We start from the raw sequence: 7621 nt of genomic DNA on the forward strand, positions 1-7621 counted from the left end.
GATTCACCAAGGGAAGGTCATGCCTGACTAATCTAATCGCCTTTTATGATGAGATTACTGGTTCTGTGGATGAAGGGAAAGCAGTGGATGTATTGTTTCTTGACTTTAGCAAAGCTTTTGACACGGTCTCCCACAGCATTCTTGTCAGCAAGTTAAGGAAGTATGGGCTGGATGAATGCACTATAAGGTGGGTAGAAAGCTGGCTAGATTGTCGGGCTCAACGGGTAGTGATCAATGGCTCCATGTCTAGTTGGCAGCCGGTGTCAAGTGGAGTGCCCCAGGGGTCGGTCCTGGGGCCCGTTTTGTTCAATATCTTCATAAATGATCTGGAGGATGGTGTGGATTGCACTCTCAGCAAATTTGCGGATGATACTAAACTGGGAGGAGTGGTAGATACGCTGGAGGGGAGGGATAGGATACAGAAGGACCTAGACAAATTGGAGGATTGGGCCAAAAGAAATCTAATGAGGTTCAATAAGGATAAATGCAGGGTCCTGCACTTAGGATGGAAGAATCCAATGCACCGCTACAGACTAGGGACCGAATGGCTTGGCAGCAGTTCTGCGGAAAAGGACCTAGGGGTGACAGTGGACGAGAAGCTGGATATGAGTCAGCAGTGTGCCCTTGTTGCCAAGAAGGCCAATGGCATTTTGGGTTGTATAAGTAGGGGCATAGCGAGCAGATCGAGGGACGTGATCGTTCCCCTCTATTCGACACTGGTGAGGCCTCATCTGGAGTACTGTGTCCAGTTTTGGGCCCCACACTACAGGAAGGATGTGGATAAATTGGAAAGAGTACAACGAAGGGCAACGAAAATGATTAGGGGTCTAGAGCACATGACTTATGAGGAGAGGCTGAGGGAGCTGGGATTGTTTAGTCTGGAGAAGAGAAGAATGAGGGGGGATTTGATAGCTGCTTTCAACTACCTGAAAGGGGGTTTCAAAGAGGATGGCTCTAGACTGTTCTCAATGGTAGCAGATGACAGAACGAGGAGTAATGGTCTCAAGTTGCAATGGGGGAGGTTTAGATTGGATATTAGGAAAAACTTTTTCACTAAGAGGGTGGTGAAACACTGGAATGCGTTACCTAGGGAGGTGGTAGAATCTCCTTCCTTAGAGGTTTTTAAGGTCAGGCTTGACAAAGCCCTAGCTGGGATGATTTAACTGGGACTTGGTCCTGCTTTGAGCAGGGGGTTGGACTAGATGACCTTCTGGGGTCCCTTCCAACCCTGATATTCTATGATTCTATGATTCTAAGACACTTTACCACACCAGGCCAGTAGCACATAGTCTGTAATCACTGAATAACAAAGCATGGCAACGTATAGTCCCACTGTTTGCTGGCATTCAAGCAACATCCATTCTTTATCTCTCTGTGTTATCCTCAGGAGACTGAACATCCCAGAGAATTGTGGGGGGGGGGTTAGTTGGGTTTGTGCTGCACGTTAACCCGAAAACCGCAGCCCCTCCTTTTAAAGGGCCAACCCAACGGATGCTTGGTATGGGAAAGGAGGGCGCTGCTATTTGAAACCATTCCCACATGTTTTGAAGGTTGAAGAAACCAAAAGACTGTAACTTACCATGGAAGCCTGCAAGCCGAATTCTGTTGCCATGCCCTGCGTATGTGATCTGTCACACCAAACCGGCAGGCCCTCAATATAAGAGGGAAATATGACCTTGTACCGAAAGCACATGTGCTATGTAATGTTAACAGCTTGGTTCATCGTGAAAGAGTCTACCCATTATTCTCTAAAATGTGTCTTTTTAAATACTATTCTCCCTTTTTTCCTCCCGCAGCTGCAAATGTTTCAATGCTCCCCCTATCATCTCTGTCTCAGAGGCTAGCACAGATAAGAAGGTGAAAAAAATGCACTCATGATTAAATGTTCTCTGAGCTCATGCAATCCTCCCACACTGAAAGAGCTCAGTAGAATGCATGGAGGCAAACAATTTCAGAGTCCAGGAAAGCAGAAAATAAACACAAGGATAGGAGGGACAAGCGAGATGAGAGGTGTCAGGAGCAAGATAAGATGTGGCGACAGCACGATGAAAGGAGGTAGGATGCAATGCTGAGACTACTGGGAGATCAAACTGATATGCTCCGGCATCTGGTGGAGCTTCAGGAAAGGCAGCAGGAGCACAGACTGCCGTTGCAGCCCCTGTGTAACCGTCCACCCTCCTCCCCAAGTTCCATAGTCTCCTTACCCAGATGCCCAAGAACATGGAGGGGGGGGGCCCTCCGGGCACCCAACCACTCCACCCCAGAGGACTGCCCAAGCAACAGAAGGCTGGCATTCAATAAATTCTTTAAAGTGCAGTGTGGCCTTGTCCTTCCCTCCTCCCCTCATCCACCACCCCACCCGGTGCTTTCCTCCTCCCCCACCCCTCCTGGGCTACCTTGGCAGTTATACCCCTATTTGTGTGATGAATTAATAACGAATGCATGATTTTGAAACAACAATGACTTTATTGCCTCTGCAAGTAGTGGTCGAAGGAGGGTAGGCGGTTGTCTTACAGGGAAGTAGAGTGAACCAAGGTAACAGGTTTTCATCAAGGAAAAACAAACAGAACTGTCACACCGTAGCCTGGCCAGTCATAAAACTGTTTTTCAAAGCTTCTCTGATGCACAGCACATCCTGCTGTGCTCTTCTAACCGCCCTGGTGTCTGGCTGCACATAATCAGCGGCCAGGGGTTTGCCTCAACATCCCACCCCACCATAAACATCTCCCCCTTACTCTGACAGATATCGTGGAGCACACAGCAAGCAGCAATAACAATGGGAATATTGGTTTTGCTGAGCTCTAACCTAGTCAGTAAACTCCGTCAGCACGCTTTAAAACATCCAAATGCACGTTCTTCCACCATTCTGCACTTGCTCAGCCTATAGTTGAACAGCTCCTTACTTCTGTCCAGGATGCCTGTGTATGGCTTCATGAGCCATGGCATTAAGGGGTAGGCTGGGTCCCCAAGGATACCTATAGGCATTTCAACATCCCCAACAGTTATTTTCTGGTCTGGGAAGTAAGTCCCTTCCTGCAGCTGTTCAAACAGACCTGAGTTTCTGAAGATGCGAGCGTCATGTAGCTTTCCTGGCCCTCCCACGTTGATGTCGGTGAAATGTCCCTTGTTGATCCACCAGTACTTGCAGCACCATTGAAAAGTACCCCTTTCGGTTTATGTACTCGCTGCCTTGGTGCTCCAGTGCCAAGATAGGGATATGTGTTCCATCTATCGTCCCACCACAGTTAGGGAATCCCATTGCGGCAAAGTCATCCACTGTGACCTGCACATTTTCCAGAGTCACTATGCTTGATAGCAGCAGCTCAGTTATTGTGTTGGCTACTTGGATCACAGCAGCTCCAACTGTAGATTTACCCACTCCAAATTGATTCCCGACTGACCAGTAACTCTCTGACATTGCAAGCTTCCAGAGGTCTATTACCACTCGCTTGTGAACTGTGAGGGCTGCTCTCATCTTGGTATTCTTGCGCTTCTGGGCAGGGGAATGCAAGTCACAAAGTTCCATGAAAGTGCGCTTACTCATGTGAAAGATGACAGCCACTGGGAAAAATCTCAGACCTGCAACACTATGTGGTCCCACCAGTCTGGGCTTTTTTCCTGGGCCCAGAATCGGCGTTCCAGGGCATGAGCCTGCCCCATTGCCACCAGGATGGACAAATTGCCGGGGCCCGTGCTTTGAGAGAAGTCTGTGTCCATGTCCTCATCACTGCGCTGCCGTCGCCTCCTCGCCTGCTTTTGCAGGTTCTGGTTCTGCACATACTGCAGGATAATGCGTGAGGTGTTTACAATGCTCATAACTGCCGCAGTGATCTGAGCGGGCTCCATGCTTTCCATGGTATGGCATCTGCAGGAGAGCAGGAGAGCAGAGTTGCAGCGGAAGCGGTAGCTGACGATGGATGCCACGAGAATAGATATTTATAGAGAATGATGAGAGGACCTGTGAGGTGGATTCATGAGAGCAGGAGAGCAGAGTTGCAGTGGAAGCAGTGGAGGATGACGGTTAGCACCGCACACATTTCCCGAGGAAGAACGCACATACCCGGGAGCACATGACAGATAACATGGAGAAATTCGCTATTGAGACAATAGAAGCAAAGCAAAGTTGTAGCAGAAGTGTGTGTGATGACAGTTAGCAGTCCTACTGCACCGTCTGCTGCAGCACCAAGGACAAAACAGCGGCGGTGTCGGTGAGTTGAGCTAAGCGGGCTGAACACTTGCCGTTGTATGGTGTCTGTGTGGAAAAAAGGCACAAAACGATTGTCTGCCATTGCTTTCATGGAGGGAGGGGCGACTGACAACATGTACCCAAAACCACCTGCGACAACGTTTTTGCCTTGGGAACTTAACCCAGAATTCAAATGGGCAGTGGAAACTGTGAGAACTGTGGGATAGCTACAGTCGATGCTAGCCATGGTAGTGAGGATGACTCCGCTGACTTAATGCGCTTAGTGTGGACATATGCAATCATCTGTATAAAATCGATTTCTAAAAATTGACTTCTATAATATCAACCTAATTTTGTAGTGTAGACATACCCTTAGGAAGTTTTTCCTGATGTCCAACCTAAACATCCCTGGATGCAATTTAAGCCCATTGCTTCTTGTCGTAGATGTTAAGGAGAATAATTTTTCTCCCTCCTCCTTGTAATAACCTTTTAGATACTTGGAAAGTGTTATCATATCTCTTCTCAGTCTTCTCTTTTCCAGACTAAACAACCCAGTCCTTTCAATCTTCCCTTGTAGATCACATTTTCTAGACCTTTAATCATTTTTGTTGCTCTTCTCTGGACTTTCTCCAATTTGCCCACATATGTCCTGAAATGTGGCACCCAGAACTGCACACAATACTCCAGCTGATGCCTAATCAGCGCGGAGTAGAGTGGAAGAATTACTTCTCGTGTCTTGCTTTCAACCCTCCCACTAATACATCCCAGAATGATGTTTGCTTTTTTTGTTTTCAACAGTGTTACACTCACATATTTAGCTTGTGGTCTACTATGACCCGTAGATCCCTTTCCACAGTACTCCTTCCTAGGCAGTTATTTCCTATTTTTTATGTGTGCAACTGATTGTTCCTTCTGAAGTGGATTCCTTTGCATTTGTCCTTATTGAATTTCATCCAATTTACCTCAGACCATTTCTCCAGTTTGTCCAGATTGTTTTGAATTATAATCCTGTTTTCCAAAGCACTTGGAACCCCTCCCAGCTAGGTATAATCTGCAAACTTTATCCATGTACTCTCTATGCCATTATCTAAATAATTGATGAAGATATTGAACAGAACCAGACCCAGAACTGATCCGTGTGGAACCCCACTTGTTATGCCCTTCCAGCATTACTATGAACCATTGATAATTACTCTCTCTCAAAAACCAGTAGGAGAACACTTCAACCTCTCTAATCACGCAGTGACAGACTTAAAGGTGGCAATTTTGCAACAGAAAAGCTTCAAAAACAGACTCCAACAAGAAGCTGCTGAACTTGAATTAATATGCAAACTACACACCATTAACTTAGGTTTGAACAGAGACTGGAAATGGCTCGGTCATTACACTAATTGAATCTATTTCCCCATGTGTCAACTGTCCGAAATGGGCCATCTTGATTATCACTTCAAAAGTTCCCCCCCCCCGCCGATAATAGCTCCTCTTAATTAATTAGCCTCTTAAAGTTGGTATGGGTACTTCCACCTTTTAATGTTCTCTGTATGTATAAATATCTTCTTACTATATGTTCCATTCTTTGCATCCAATGAAGTGGGCTGTAGCCCATGAAAGCTTATGCTCAAATAAATTTGTTAGTTTCTAAAGTGCCACAAATACTCCTGTTCTTTTCTCTGGGAATGGTTATCCAACCAGTTATGCACCCACCTTATAGTAGCTCCATCTAGGTTATATTTCCCTAGTTTGTTAATGAGAAGGTCATATGAGACTGCGTCAAAAGCCTTACTAACAAGTCTAAATTCCCCCCTATCCACAAGGCTTGTTACCCTGTCAAAAAAGCTATCAGGTGGATTTGACATGATTTGTTCTTGACAAATCCATGCTGACTATTGGTTATCATGTTATTAACTTCTAGATGTTTGCAAATTGATTCCTTAATTATTTGCTCCATTATCTTTCCTGGTATAGAAGTTAAGCTGACTTGTCTATAATTCTGGGGTTGTCCTTATTTCCCTTTTTATAAATGGGCACTATATTTGCCCTTTTCCAGTCTTCTGGAATCTCTCCCATATTCCATAACTTTTCAAAGATAATCGCTAATGACTCGGATATCGCCTCAGTCAGCTCCTTGAGTATTGTAGGATGCATTTCTTCAGGCCTTGGTGATTTAAAGACATCTAACTAGTCTAAGTAATTTTTAATTTGTTCTTTCCCCTATTTTAGCCTCTCATCCTACCTCATTTTAACTGGCACTCACTATTTTAGGCATCCAATTGCCACCAACTGTCTTGGTGAAAACCGAAACAAAGAAGTCATTAAGCACGTCTGCCACTTCCATATTTTCTGTTATTGTTTTTCCCTCTTCCCTGTCCTTCTTCCTTTTGCTTCTAACATATTTGTAGAATGTTTTCTTGTTACCCTTTATGCCTCTAGCTTGTTTGATCTTGTTTCATGCTTTGGCCTTTATAATTTTGCCCTTACATACCTTGTTGTTGGTTTATATTCATCCTTTGTAATTTGACCTAGATTCCACTTTTTGTAGAACTCTTTTTTGATTTTTAGATCATTGAAGATCTCCAGGTTAAGCCAAGGTGGTCTCTTTCCATATCTCCTATCTTTTCCACCCTTCCATCCTACTCTTAAAGGGCTGGGCCTTGGAATACGGTGCATGCACATGAACATGCACCCCACAAAAGTTCGGGCTTAGAGACAGTTTGTGAAAGTTAGAAGCAAAGCATAATTCCCATTGCTTGCCAGCACATCCAAATTAAAAAAAAAATCCTAATGCTCTCCATTGGTGAAGAGGGAAAATCTGAATCCACCTGGCACTCCTTCAATCAGCCACAAACCACCCAGATCCCCAGCACTTACCTTCCAGATCTCGTGGTATTAGCTGCCTTTTTCCATCTTTTGGATCTGTATGAGTAGAGAAGGACTCTGATTATTAGGAAACACCAAAATTATAGATTCAAAGTTCTAAACCATAAACCATTGCATTTATCCAGTCTGACCTCTGCAGAGGCCTCCCACTGATCGCTGCATCAATTTTATAACAATTGTTTCTATTTCTCCTGGCTCTTCCTCCAATGCTCATCCAGTATTGTAATGTAATTGTCCCATGTATGAAGTGGAGTGGCCTCCCTCCGATCTGGAAACATAAAAGGAGTGCTCTGGAGCTCAGTTAGGGCTGGACCACTGGAGGGAACAATCATCTCTTAGGAGGAGTGAAGATCTTTGCAAGCTCCTTGAGTGGAGCCACACTCTGTGGTCAAAGGAGGTGGATGAACAGATGAGCTTTGGACTACAGAGTCCTACACCCAAATTGTGGTAGGATATAGCCCAGGGGAACCAGACTTTAGTCTGGTTCTGGTGCCAGAAAATGAGTAAGAATGGTTCCAGAGCATCCCCTCTGACCCAGTGGCAGACACATCAGCCACA

Source organism: Dermochelys coriacea, chromosome 23 (assembly GCF_009764565.3).
Source record: "Dermochelys coriacea isolate rDerCor1 chromosome 23, rDerCor1.pri.v4, whole genome shotgun sequence".
Classification (NCBI taxonomy): domain Eukaryota; kingdom Metazoa; phylum Chordata; order Testudines; family Dermochelyidae; genus Dermochelys; species Dermochelys coriacea.